This window comes from Abrus precatorius, unplaced genomic scaffold (assembly GCF_003935025.1).
Source record: "Abrus precatorius isolate BTA unplaced genomic scaffold, Abrus_2018 Scaffold3, whole genome shotgun sequence".
Taxonomy (NCBI): domain Eukaryota; kingdom Viridiplantae; phylum Streptophyta; class Magnoliopsida; order Fabales; family Fabaceae; genus Abrus; species Abrus precatorius.
Window position 1 is genome coordinate 22,612,829 of NW_020874373.1, and position 15,303 is coordinate 22,628,131.

General features: G+C 38.2%; 1 non-coding gene and 1 pseudogene across 1 annotated transcript; one reads left to right on the forward strand and one right to left on the reverse strand.

Annotated features, from left to right (window-relative positions):
• Window positions 1-2,915: 2,915 nt before the first annotated feature.
• On the forward strand, window positions 2,916-3,022 carry LOC113864113. Its single transcript, XR_003504717.1, has one exon. It is a non-coding gene; the product is annotated as a small nucleolar RNA R71 (small nucleolar RNA).
• Window positions 3,023-10,859: 7,837 nt separating this feature from the next.
• Window positions 10,860-14,474, reverse strand: LOC113862345 (annotated as a pseudogene).
• Window positions 14,475-15,303: the final 829 nt, after the last annotated feature.

Below are 15,303 nucleotides of genomic sequence, written 5' to 3' on the forward strand. Positions count from 1 at the left end.
TGTTTTCAGCTTAAAATCATGACGTAGAGGTATAGAATTTCACCCCCCTTTCTATGAAACTTGTGCAAGTGTGCAGTCCAAGTGTAAGTGTTGTATGCAAATGTGAAGTGTTCTGCACAAACGAAATTCAGATCATCATCAGTTTAAAGGAATTGCATGAAATGAATATTGCAGAAATTTTTAAAGTAATCAACAACAAAATGCATTGCAACTAAAAAGGATTTAAAATGTTGTTAGCATTCAAAAAGTGCTAACTGAATTATACAAAATACAAATTTTCCTAAGCACTAAAACTTTTACAGTTGTAACATAAAGCAAAATAACTCCTAATCTGTGCTTCTTCTTCCTCTTCTTCCTCTGAACTGATTTCCTCTTCTTCCTCTTCATTTTCTTCATTTTCTCTTGGAGGAGTGTGCATGGCAGGAGTGAACAATGGGAGATTGTTAAATGTAGTGGCCCTTAGATATGGCACATTTTGAACTTCAGACTCATACAACTGCTCCTTTGTCATTCCTAGCTTCTTTCCTATGTTCATCATCATAGTGTCCATCAAAAGAAGTCCAGATTTATGACTTTCAAAAAGAGCATCCTGCCTTGTAGCTAAGGACTCTTGCCTATCCAAAATTTTCTGCAGTTGAGACTTCATTTTCAAAGGTGATTCCTTTTTGAATTTAGTTGGAAGAGGTGAGGCAGCAGTGACAGGGGTGTTGGTGTATATTTCCTTGATCATAGCAGCTGTTATAGGAGGAGTGGCCTTAAGTTGTTCTCTGAAATCTGCAAAATCCACTCTAGCATCTTTGCACAGCAACGCTAACACTCCTGGAAAAGTTAAAGAGTCCGGCTTTGATTTTAAAATTGCCTTGATGCTGCTGTTAATCACCTTCCTAACATCCACAAAGAAGTCATCCACTATTGCAAAGATCAATTCTGCTCTCTTGATGGCAATAGTGGAGCTGTGAATTACAGGCATAAAAGAACTCAAAATAAAAATACTCCATACTTTTGTGAAGGCTAGCAGATTTCTGGTTGGGATATTCTTGGCCGTGGAGATGTTTTTGGCCTTATCTCTTGCTTTCATTTCCCAAGTTGTCCCTGGTCTGCCTATTTTGTGCAAAAATTTCTGTATAATCCTTGTCCTGCTTATTCAAAAATTCATAAAAATCTTGCTGCTCTTCTTCCCTTTCAACTGTGATCTGCAATACTTTGTTGATGTTCTCAGCTGAGAAATTGATCACTTTGCCCCTAACAAAAGTATGATTGGGAGGTAAATGTTCTCCCTTAGTCCTCAAAGCATTAGCATAGAATTCCTGCATCAACTCTCTAAATCCCTTGCCAGCAGCTGATACAAATAGTTTCCATCCTCTCTTCTTAATTTGGTCAGAGAATTCAGGGTGTTCATCCTCCTTTAGTTCAAAGTTTCGGTCATGCACTATTTTTCATTTCAGAATATTAGCCTTGAAGTAGTTTTCCTGTGGAATGCCTCTGAATCTAGGATCATGGTCAGGGATTGTTCTTGAAGAAGGACCTTCTGAAAATCTGCCTCTTTTTGTCCTAGGAGTTCCCCTTGGTGTGCTTGCCATTTTTCAGTACCTATCACAATTTTACACCAAAAAAGAATGAGTTCAGAATTTAACCAAGTGTGCAGAAATTAATTCAACAGGTGCAACACTTTTTCTAATTTCAAACACAAAAAATATGCTATCTTAAAGCTTATGTGAACCATCAACAAGTTATAATTTCAGTATCGAGCTATATCCAAAGTTTTCAGGTTCATCTCAACTTTCAATCTCCATGTTCAATGTGCTAAATGTAGAGAAGTATGACAACAACTGCAGGATCAAAGTTCCATGATAAAAAAAATAAAATTCAAAACAATTCATTGCAATTCAAAAATCCCCAGGCGTGGCTACTTCAATTGTTCTGCGTTTCAACTTAAAACCCTTATGCAGCTCATGTGCTCACTTTAAAATGAAAGAATTTAAGGTTTAAAGATCTGACCTTTGCGCATGTTGGCTCTAAACATCTAGAGTGAAGGTGCGCAACTGCGCATGGTAACTTCATTCAGTTGGCGTTAAGGCGCGCCGCTACTCAGAACGCGTCTTGGCTTTATTCACTTAGAGTGAAGGTGCAGTTTTGCGCGCCAAGGCGACATGTGAGTAGAGTGAAGACACGCAAGTGCTCCTCCTCAGCGCTTCACTTAGAGCTTATGCGTTTTGGCTCTATCCATTTAGCGTGTCAGCGCGCAACTGTGTGTTGAAGCTTCAGTTGTTTAGAGTGGAAATGCACAACTCACTGCTTTAGATTCTTCTTTATTGGTCTGCGCGTTTTAGCTTCAAGTGTTTAAAGTTTCAACGCGCAGATCATAAGGTCCCTGTGTTGCTACTCTACTCACTTGAAGTCTCAACTCCCATGATTGTTTTACTACATATCAGCTTAAGAACTGCAATTTTTTTTCTACAATCTGAATTCCTTGATCATGACTCATCTTGAAACTTAAGTTCACCATCTAATTTTTCTCTGAATCACAGCAAACAACCAATCAATTTTTCACTATACTTCCTTATCAAAAATCAAATTTCAAAATATTAATTTCTACCTAATTCAACAAAATATACTACTATGACTCTCAAAATTAATTAGAAATTCAACATCTAAACTGCAATTAATAAAAGTTCAGGTTTTAGAAACGTGAGTTGCCTCTAACAAGTGCTCTTTTAACGTCACTAGCTTGGTGTTTGATGTTTCTCATTCAAGAGAAACCACTTTGATGCATGGAGGAGGCCATCATATCTATAATTCCTTGAGCTTCTTCTAGTGATTTGGTGTTCAAAGAACCTCCTGCAGCTGCATCTATCATGGTTCTAGTTGTTGGATTCATCCCATTATAGAAGGTTTCAAGTTGTATCCATTCTAGTATGCAATGATGTGGACATCTTCTCAAGAGTTCCTTGTATCGCTCCCATGCCTCATATAAAGTTTCTCCTTCTTGCTGCATGAAGGATGTGATCTCTCCTCTTAGCTTTGCAGCCTTAGAAGGTGGAAAATATTTAGAGAAAAATTTATTGACTAGATCTGCCCAAGTAGTTATGCTCCCTTGTGGTTGGGCTTGGAGCCAACATTTTGCTTTGTCCCTCAAAGAAAAAGGAAACAATCTCAATTTGATTGCTTCTTCGCTGACTCCATTGATCCTTATGGTATCACATAGCTGCAGAAAATTAGAAATATGCAAGTTAGGATCATCTGAAATTAAACCAGAAAATTGATCTTGTTGAACTAAGTGACATAAGGTAGGTTTAATCTCAAAATGGTTGGCTTGAATAGTTGATTTGACAATAGAAGAACTATATCCATGCATATTAGGTACTCCATAGTCTCCTAAAGTCCTTTGTCTATGTGGTTCAGCCATCTTTGCTTCTGAATTTACAGATGAAGTTGGAGAATTGGCTTGTTTTTCTGCTGAGTTTGGTGAAGAAGGTGTAAACTGCGAACTCTGCTTCTTTTTAACCAAGTTCTCTACCCTTAATTCGTTCCTTATCCTTCTCAAAGTTCTATCTATGTTCGGATCAAATACAAGAACATATTTGTCTTTATTCTTCCCACGCATATAACACAAGGAAAACTAAACACAAACACTAATACTTGAACTTTGATTAGAACACAGAGCAATGAAGTGCAGAGAATCTACAATCACAATATTCTTCAAGAGCTAAAAGATAACCTATGTTTATTTAAAAACAGAACAGCAATGCAATATTACAAAAAATTAAAATAATAACAAATAATATATGTAAAATCACTACCAAAACTCAATACGAAATTGAACTATCAAACAGAATTGAATTAAAACAGAAAATAGGTAGTACAATCTAGCTATCCTCTAGTTACTAATGATGTTAAAAACTAAGATCCCCGGCAACGATGCCAAAAACTTGATACACATTTTCTATCGTAGTACTTAAATGGTGTAATTCACTACTAGCAAGTGTACTAGGTAGTTGTAGCAAGTTATAAAATGTGGAAATCAGATTGAGTCCCAAGTATCGTCCTCTAGGATCTTATATTTAATCACCAATTCACAAGATAATAACCATTTGCACCAAACAATTCATTGAACATATTTCAATATGCAAGAAAATAAATTTTAGAATTGAAGAAATGAGAAATTGTTAAAAATAGAATGTTAATTTGTACTCTTAGAATGAATTATGAATTGAGGAAAGTTAGGAATTTATTTCACTAGAATATCAATATCAATTCAGTTCTGCCTTTGAACATTCAAGCAATTGATTGATTGATTGACAATCGGTTTCTCTTTACAATAACCAAAGATTGATTCCTCAATTCATTGGTCCTAATATTCAACCAAATCTTCCTAATTCCTTAGGCCAAATTTAGTTCAATATTGCATTACGAATTAGAACCAAAAGATTGTAAAACTAAGACCACTTATCCCTAAGAAAATCAATAGTTTTGGGAATTAATTCAGATCCAAGCAACAAACCCAATTTCCATTAGTGAAAGTTACTTTTTGATTAATCAATTGAATTTCCATTCAAAGATCAAGTAAACACAGAATTAATCCCTCAATCAACTCAATTACTCAAAGTTCAGAGTCAAAACGAAATCAATATATCAATTTTAGATCCATAAGTCCCTAACAAAAAGAGTTAGAAACACATTACAATGAAATGGAGAGAAGAAAGAAGAAAAGAAGATGAAAAGCAGAGAGCCATCTCCATAACTTTGCCTTCCCCCAGATTCCTCTAGCAAAGAAGAACAAAAGTTGCTCCTCTCTTCTCCCTCTGACTTCCCTTGGAAGTTAAAACGGTTACAAAATGAATACCAAAAACTAAAAATGATAAAAAGCTCCTTTTTTTAGTTTCTAATTCCTATTTATAGAGTTCCTCTAATTCTTCGACTTCACCCTTGAAATTCTGATAGTTAGTTGTCCCCAAGTGTTCTAGAATCTTCTAAAAGTGATACAAAAGCTCCAAACGTCCAAAATTGGCAAAAAGAAGAAGTTATAAAAATTGCAGAATTCTTTGACAAAACGCGCAGTGGCTATAGTAAAGGTGCGCAGTTGTGTGCCTTGGCTGCATGTGATCTATGTTGCAAGGCACTCTTGCGCGCCAAAGCTTCAAATGATGTGCATTTCAACGCACATCACTTCAATGAACGCTTCTTCCATGTGCTTAGCTCTGCGTTGTTACGCCATCTGCTATGAGTTGCCACTCTCTGTTACACGCCAAAGCGCCAGGTGATGTGCGTTTCAACGCAATGGCAGTTATCCAGTTTCAGTTGCTGGAGTGTTAACGCGCATCACTCAGAGTAGCCACGCAGACCTAGTGTTGTATTTTCTTCTTTCCACGTTCAAACGCCAATCACTTGGAGTTGTAACGCCCAGCTCTTAGGATTTCTTCAAGCTTGATTCTTTGACTACTCTTCTTCAATTTCAGCTTTTAATCCTTCCTTTAAGCACTTTCAACAATTTTCCATCTTTTTGCATGAACTCCTACAAAAATATAAATAATTTTTAATATTTCAACAAACCAACAATTTATACTAATTATTTTATTTTTGTGATCTTTTCAAGTTTATTTTAGAACTATTTTCCTAATTATTAACCAAAAACTATACTAAAAACATGGTAAAATATGGATTTATCAGTGTGTGAATGGGCATGTTAGCGCTGTTGTAATGTACTATGAATGGTTCAGCGATACACTGGGGGTGTGGAAGATGAGGACGGTAGAAATACCTTGGAGAAGAGGGAGTGGTGGTGACACCGACTGTGGAACGGGTGCACTATAAGCCACACACTCTCTTCCTGACTAGACCTCTGACCACTACTTTTGCTGAGCGACCCGTGACTGCCCACGTGGTATCCGTGAGGCGGGGGTAACCGGCGACCATTCATGGTATAAATCTGTGATCACAGTTCTACAGTGAGTGTGGCTAACGTGCACATGCATGGGTTTGTGTATTGTACTTATGAATGTGAAATGTTGCCGATGCCGTAAGTGCATCGGTGTTGAATTGACATAAGCTATGTGGCTATGCTGCCTGTGATTGTGTTTGTTTAATGTAGTGGAAATGTGCTAGAGGTGAGACTTTATGCTGACTGTGTGTTTTTGGGTAGCATAGAGTACTCACCCTTACATTTATTTTTCAGGTAATCAAGACGATCAGCACCAGACTCAGTGAAGGGGTGGATGGAACTGCTATAGGACTTAGAATATTATTTTGAAAACTGTTGTATTTGAATAAGTCCTGTAGCAGCTATTTGATGAAATTATAACCCCTTTCTTTATTTTGAAATGTTTGACGAAACTTGGATTAGAAATGGGAGTTTCATTATTTCAAAATTTTCTGAAAATTCCTTATTTACTGAAATTAACTTTAAGGTGTTACAATTTTGGTATCAGTGTAGTTCATCCAAACCAAACTGGGGTATCGGGCTGAAGCATCCAAGATAAGTGTTGATTGTTTTGTTTGCCTAAATTATAATGTATAAATTGATCTAATGTGCTAGATTGAATATGTCTGGTAGAGGTAGAGGTAGAGGAGCTAGAGGCACCAATGACCTCATGGAATGCATGGCTCAGATTCTGGAAGCCATAGTGCATAATCAAGGCGGAGAGCCGACTGAATATCGAGGGTTATCTGCCTTCACTAGGCATGATCCTCAAGATTTTGAGGGTGGATTCAACCCTGAAGGAGCTCAACGGTAGGTGGCTGATGTGGAGAAGATCTTCAATGCAATGGGGTGCCGTGAGGAGAACAAGGTTACCTATGCCACCTATTTACTGGGTGGGGAGGCTGAGGACTGGTGGAGGTTTGCCAGTCAGACCCTACCACAGGAAGACAGCTATATTCAGTGGGCAGCATTCAAGACCATCTTCCTAGGGAACTACTTTCCCCAGGACTTAAGGAAGCAGAAAGCTAGGGAGTTCCTTGAACTGAAGCAAGAAAGTATGATTGTGGGGGAATATGCAGCTAAGTTCCAGGAGCTGATGAAGTACTGGCCTCATTATCAGCATGGTGATGGAGAGGAGGATCTGTGTGCTTAGTTTGAGCATGGATTGAGGCCGGATATCCGAGCTGCAGTCAGTGTGTTTTAGCTAACAGACTTGCCCACCCTAGTGAGCAAGAGCAGAATCTTTGAAGCTAACTCAAGGGGGAAGATAGTGGACACTAGGGGAGATGGTCCGGTGAGACATGATAGAAGACTCCCAAGGTTCTCAAAAGGGCCGTATTCAGGCTCGAATAGTTCTCAATCCCGAGGAAGTTGTTCTCAAGAGAGGAGTAGTGGGAGTGGCTCTTGAATGAGTTCTTTCAGAGGACCGCTTAAGTGCTTTAGGTGTGGAGGGCCACACATGGTGAAGGACTGCCCACAGCTGAGGATAACTTGTAGAAACTGTGGAAAGTCAGGGCACAATGCCAATGAGTGCTGGGCCGCTAAGAGGGGAGGTAGTACAAGTGCAGTGATAACCACGTCGCAATGGTATCAAACAAACTAAATTTTCTTAAAAATTTTGCAATACAGGGAGTAAATCTAGGTCATCTCAAAAGGACATAAGATACATTTTGTTTCTGGTTCCATCATGTGATTTCAGATTAGCTTAGAGAAGGATTGTTTTGAATTAAATTGTAAACAACAGAAAAGAAAAGAACAAGGAATAATTATAACGAAACGAAATATGAAATTCAACCAAATCAAGATCTCAATCACTACAACGTAATTCTCATTGTTACACGAAAATAATTCCAACAAATTTCCAATCAACACTAATTCAATACGACATTAATAACCCAAAATCTAAATCTAGATTATGAATTTCATCAAAACAAGAACTGCAATCGCAAATCCAATGCTCTAACAAAATTTAGAACAATTGATTTATTGAATTAGGTGCATTCATTTATTTCTAATCTGAAATTCTCATTCTCTGTTTAGAATGCAAATGAAAAATCAATATCATGAAAAACGTAATTATCCTAATCAGAAAAGAGGAGGAAAAGCGCGAATTCGATAGAACCTAACCCGAAACTCAAACGCAATGTTGTTCTTGAAACCTTGAACCGATTGATGGATTAGCCTTGCTTCATAATCATGTTTGCTTCGGCCAAAACCAGAAAATATGAAAAGATGGAAGGTAGAGAGACGAAAATAAAGGAAAGAATTTAAAATAAAGACTTTTGTAATTCTGAAAAATTGCTGGAAAAGAAAAACAAGGATTCGTACATAGAGTCATAACCTCTATTTAAAGATAAAATAATTGGGCTTAATTAAGGTCCAACTCCCTAATGAGTTTCCTAAACACCTAACTAAGTAAAAGACATAATAATTGGGCTTAATTAAGCCCCAAATCCCTAACTAAGTAAAATCAACAATACAATCAAATTCTGAAAATTTTAGTACATGGACGCAACATTGTGACACAATTTAGGACTTGAAGATGCTCGAACTGGGCTTTTCTCCCAACAGAGAAGTTGTATATCTTTGTCTTATCTTTCTAGGGACACGAACTTTGTCCAATTCTGAGTAGTGTAGCTCCAGATATGGTATTTGCAAGAAACTGTGTCAAAATAAGAAATTATGGCAGGAATTAAGAAAGATTTATATTTAAATCCTAAATTACTTACTAACACAAATCTAAACTAACACATCAAAATAATGCATTAATGAAGTTCAATTAAACTAAAAACATGGAAAGAAAGATGCACTAAAATATGATTATCAAATACCCCCACACTTAATCCTTTGCACTCTGGGGCAAAACTTTCTAATGAATTTCCAATGCAAAGAATAAAGAAAGAGAACAAACATTTCTAGAATCAAGGCAACAAACAATCAATGACACACAAATGACATTAAAAGTAAGCAAGAAGGCGAGTTAAAATAAAGAAAGATTAAAAAATGATAGAATCTCACAGATAGTGTATAGCTCTCAACTCTCAAATATTTTCGGCTAGTATTTACGTTCAACACAACATGAAAACTAGCACAATCAAGCTTTGACAAGCTTCTAATTTCCACAACTTGAAACACATGCTATTAAAGATCAAAAGGACTTTTATTTAGCTTGTAATGTGGCCAGGGTAAATGTTAGATGGAGAAGACATTTAGGCTTAAACAACCAAAGAGAAAAGAGGAGCAATGGGGAATAAGTTTAAATAAGCAAAAAGATTACCCCTAGAAAAATCTCCTAACCCCAATGGTTTTCCACATTTTTTTTTTCTTTTGCTTGCTTTTCTTTCTTTCTCTCTTCTTTTTTTTTTTTTAAATACCAAACAACTCAATATCCACAATATAGAAGTATTTCCTAGAGGCACCCGCACACTTATTAAAGACTCATTCCCAAAACAATTCCAAAGCTCCTATAATCCCTAAGGTTATGGAACATCATGGTTTTTCACTATATGGCTTATAATAAGCTAAAATCAAGGAAGGGTTATAAAGGCTCAAAGGGGGTAAACAAGAGGAATCAATGTAAGGTAAGTCAATTTGGCAAAGTAGCTACAATTTGAAGAAAGGCCTAAATCATATCAATAATGCATGTGACAAGAAGCTTCAGAAAGATATAAGGCAAGACCAAAGGTAATCTAGCAACATGAGTAAAATCACACAAGAAAGAAGTAAAATATGCTCAAAATTCTCACAAGGTTTATATTCTATCATTAATGAATCAAACTCAAAATTTTCAAGCAACTTGCTCAACTAAAAATGTAAAAATGACTCATATCAAGTATTGCAACCTATCAACTAAAAATGGTGTAACAACTTTCACAATTCCTACATCTAGAAATTAAAAAGAAAGGATGAAAACTCCAACAAAACATCATCAAAACAGAAAAATAGAAGCACAAACTGCAGAAAACAAAAAACAGAAAATGAAAACTATAGAAAATAAAAAAAAATAGAAAATGAAAACAACAAACGAAAACTGCAAAAAACAAAAACAGCAACATAAGTTTTCATGCAACTCCCCCCACACTTAAAAGTTACATTGTCCTCAATGCAGCCAAACCACAAAGACAATTTCAAAGAATAAAGAATGGGGAAAGAACTCCCTCAAGGTTCAAGAGTTGGTGCTTCCAAGGACATGCTTTCTACAATTTCCTCCTCCAACTTTGGACTTTGATGAAATTCCTTGAGTTGATGTCCATTGACCTTGAAAATGCTACCGGTGACTTCATTCTTAATTTCAACTGCACCATGGGAAAATACATTAGTAACAACAAAAGGACCATCCCATCTAGATCTAAGTTTACTGGCTATAAGTTTTAGGCGGGAATTGAACAAAAGCACTTGTTGGCCCACTTTGAACTCCTTTCTCAAAATGTCTATCATGAAAGCGTTTGACTTTTTCCTTGTATATTTTTGAGTTCTCATAGGCTTCCAAACAAAGCTCCTCAAGCTGTTGTAGTTGAAGCTTCCTTTCCATCTCCAAGTTACAATGTCTTACTGCCCAATATGCTCTATGCTCAATCTCAACAGGCAGATGACATGCTTTACCAAACACAATCCTGTCAGGAGACATCCCAATCGGTGTCCGGTAAGCTGTCCTATGAGTCCAAAGAGCATCCTCCAAAAATTTGCTCCAATCTTTTCTATTGGGGTGTACTATCTTCTGCAAAATCTGCTTGATTTCCCTGTTAAAAACCTTAGCCTGTCCATTAGTTTGGGGATGATAAGCTGTAGACACTCGATGCATAACCCCATACTTATGAAGCAAAGCCTGCATGCTTCTATTGCAGAAATGGCTTCCCCTATCACTGATAATGGCTTTAGGCACACCAAACCTACAAAAAAATGTTAGATCTAACAAAATCCACAACAACTTTAGATAAATTCTCTAAGCATGCTTAGAGATGGTATGCTGAGGAAGATGTTGCTCCCATTGGCCTTCTTGTTCCAGTACACAGGCTCTCAAAAGATCCTCTAAAGTCTGGATAGTCCTTTCTGATTGTCCATCAGTCTGAGGATGGTATGCTGAGCTAAGCTTTATTTTTGTTCCAAGGGATTGATGAAGACTTTGCCAGAATCTTGAACTAAAACGGGGATCTCTATCCGATACGATACTCTCGGGTACTCCATGGAGTCGTACAACCTCCTTGATATAAATTTGAGTCAGTCGTTCCAGAGAATGCTTCATGTTTACAGGCAGGAAATGGGCTGATTTGGTGAGACAGTCAACTATGACCCAGATAGCATCATTCCCATTTCTGGTTCTTGAGAATTCAGAAACAAAATCCATAGCAATGTCGCTCCATTTCCACTCCGGAATGCTCAATGGTTGGAGTTGTCCCGCTGGTTTCTGATGTTCCACCTTTACTTTTTGGCACGTTAGGCACGAGCCAACATATTCCGCTACTGCTCTCTTCATTCCGGGCCACCAGAAACTCTTCTTCAAGTCTTGATACATCTTTGTGGATCCGGGATGAATACTCAGAGCGCTTTTGTGAGCTTCCTCTAAGATTATTCTTCTTAAATCTTCGTTGTCAGGAACACAAATCCGCTCCTTGTACCTAATCAATCTTTTCTCATCTTGGTAAATATGGGATTCTTTTCCTTTCTTCCTTGCTTCAAGCCTTTCTAGCAGATACTTGTCATCTCCTTGAGCCGATCTTAATTGTTCCAGGAACTCATCAGTGATCTTGAGATTTCCCAATATTATGCTAGAAGGAGTAAATTGAGTTGCCAAGTTCAAATCCCTAAACGATTCTAGCATTTCCAGCTCTTTGATCATCAAAGTTGACACATGTAGTGACTTACGACTTAGAGCATCCGCTACAATGTTCACTTTACCAGGGTGATATCGCAACTCAAAGTCGTAATCCTTAAGAAACTCCATCCATCTCCTTTGGTGCATGCTCAGTTCTTTCTGGTCAAACAGATACTTCAAACTCTTATGGTCACTGAACACCTCAAATTTTACTCCATACAAGTAATGTCGCCATATCTTGAGTGCGAAAACTACGACTGCTAACTCAAGATCATGGGTTGGGTAGTTCTTCTCATGTGGTCTTAATTGTCGAGAAACGTAGGCCACAACCTTCTTATTTTGCATCAACACACACCCATGTCCTTGGTACGAAGCATCACAGTATACATCAAACTTTTGTTGTGGATCAGGAAGTACCAAGATAGGTACAGAGGTCAAACGAGTCTTTAATTCTTGAAAACTATCTCCACACTTGTTGTCCCATTGAAAAGGTTGGTCCTTGCGAGTCAGTCAAGTCATCGGTGTAGCTATCTTGGAAAATCCTTTGATGAAACGCTGATAGTATCCAGCAAGTCCTAAGAAACTCTTGATCTCCGTCACTGACTTAGGTGGTTCCCACTTCAATACAGCTTCTACTTTCGATGGATCTACTACAATTCCTTCCTTCGAAATTACATGTCCCAAAAATTGAACTTCTTTTAGCCAAAACTCACACTTAGAAAGTTTTGCATAGAGCTGCTTTTCACGTAATATTCCAAGAACAATCCTTAGATGTTCTGAGTGCTCTTCGGGAGTGCGAGAATATACCAGAATATCGTCGATAAAAACCACCACAAATTAGTCCAAGAAGGGATGAAAAACCCGATTCATATAGTCCATGAATACCGCAGGTGCGTTCATCACTCCAAAAGGCATCACTTGATACTCGTAGTGTCCATACCGAGTCCTAAAAGCTGTCTTTGGAATGTCTTCTTCTTTAACTCGAATTTGGTGCTAACCTGACCTCAAGTCTATTTTGGAGAACACTGCGGCTCCTTTTAATTGATCCTTGAGGTCATCGATTCATGGTAGCGGGTATCTGTTCTTAATGGTGACCTTATTCAATTGGCGATAATCAATGCACAATCTCATGCTTCCATCCTTTTTCTTCACAAGTATGACTGGGGCTCCGCAGGGTGAAACACTAGGTCTAACTAGTTGTTTAGCGAGTAATTCTTCCAGTTAATTCTTCAGTTCTGATAATTCCGCAAGTACCATTCTATAAGGTGCAATAGATATGGGGCCAGTGCCAGGCATCAAATCTATGGAAAACTCGGTCTCTCTAACTGGGGGTAAGCCAGGAATATCATCAGGAAATATTTCAAGAAATTCACAAACCACTAGAATATTTTCTAATTTCTCTTCTCCTTTGGCTTCAAAAGTGGCCAAAATAACATAGGCTTGAGCTGGTTCTACTAAGACGCCTACCTGGTTTATAGTACGAGACTCTGGATGACTCAATTCAGTATGTTTAGGAAGATCAAAAACTAAGGTCTTCTCTTGGCAATCTAAAAGGACATGATTGGCAGAGAGCCAATCCATTCCCAGGATAACATCTAGGTCAGAAAGAGGCAAGCATATCAAATTAACAAGAAAGCTCTTGCCCTCTATTTGAATTGGACAATGTAAGCAAACATGGGATGCAGTTACGGGATTATTAGTAGGGGTAAAAACAACAATATCACATTTCATGACAAGAATAGGTAATTTCAATCGCCTCACACAAGATTCAGAGATAAAGGAATGTGTAGCGCCTGAATCAAACAACACATTAAAGGATGTCCCGTTTAGAATGCATGTACCTTGGATTAGGTTTTCAGATTGAGCAGCTTCAGCACCACTCATTGTAAATACTCTTCCTCTTGTACTAGGTCTTCCTACCGATGTTCGAGATACGTTGACGGGGTTTTGACTTCTTACCTCACTTTGATTACTGGGATTCCTTTGGCCTTGACTTGGGTTCCTCCGGTTTGTTCCCACAGAGATAGTGTCATTGCTGCGGGTAGGTTGTCTACAGAAGCGACCAAGATGGCCCGTCCTTTGACATTTAGAACAAGGATTACGGTGTTGACGGCATTTAGATTTGAAATGAGGACCTCCATAGTTGTAGCACATCAAGGGTGGTCGACTTACACTTCCACTACTTGACCTCTGACTTTTTACAGGTTCACTCCAATAACTCCTTGTTGGCGTAAAATACGGCTTACGTCTCTCATGAACTTCTTTACCTTTTGAACCGAAACTATGAGCGAGGCGATGAGGACCAGATTGCTTCCATAGAGTTTGGCGAGCTTTGGTGTCATTCTCATATATTCGACATCTGTCCACCAGGGTTGGAAAATGTTGGACTTGTTGACAGCTGATAGCTTGCTCGATATCAGGTCGAAGTCTGCTTTCAAACTTAGAACACCTAGACCGATCATCAACTTGAGCAAAATATGGGCAGTATTTTGACAGTTTGTCAAACTTAGCTGCATATTCTTCGACACTCATCTGTCCTTGAGTCAGAGTTAAAAACTCTTGCTCCCTCCTCCTACGGATGTCCTCTGGAAAATACTTTTCAAGGAACCGGCGGCGAAAGATGGTCCACTCTACCATGATTCCTTCAGTCTCTAATTGTTGGCGAGCAATCCGCCACCAATATTCAGCCTCTCCTACTAGCATGAAAGCTGCATAGGTTACCTTTTCCTCTTCAGTGCAAACCATTACCTCATATATTTTCTCCAATTCTTCTATCCAAAGTTGAGCACCATCAGGGTTAAACCCGCCTCAGAACTGCGAGGGTTTATTCTTGCAGAATTCAGACAATCCACGATTCAAACTGGTTCATTCTGCCTTTCTAAGATATCTACTACTCTCCTCAATAAAGTTTCCATGACATCATCCCTAACTCTCCTAGCCATAACTTTCTGAAATACAAGTAAGCGCGTTACTTCTAAAGAATCATCACTATTATAGCAGAGTCACAACATACTACCACATAAGTCAGAAGGACTTTCAAACAATTCAAAGACTCACACATAAGTTAGGCAGTTAGGCCATGCCCAAGGCCTTAATAGACCGAACTGCTCTGATACCACTAAATTGTGACGCCTAAAAAAATAGCAGGATTTTTTTTTTTTGTACGAACATAAGCTCTCTCTTCATAGAGAGTTTTAATCACACAATTAATATTCCGTATTCCATAGATAATCATCATTTCGCTTCCCAATTTCAACCACACAGTGGGATAAAGACAAACATAACTCATGACATAAAGGTACCTCAAGGTATTTAAACATCAGTTTGGCAGAAATAGTAAAATGTTCAGATAGCGTCGAGAGCAACAAACATTAATCCAATCCATCAAACAGAATAGCAACATAAGTAAACCAAACGCCCTACGAGCAGTCCCACAAGGACAGAAACAAACAACAAACGTCACCCATAAGGTGAATAATCTTCAATGGGATTAGACTCCTCAGAAGATGTCGGGGAAGCAGAGCTAGAAGAAGCAGCATCCTCAGTGTCCTCTTCAATCCATCCAGCAGTGTGA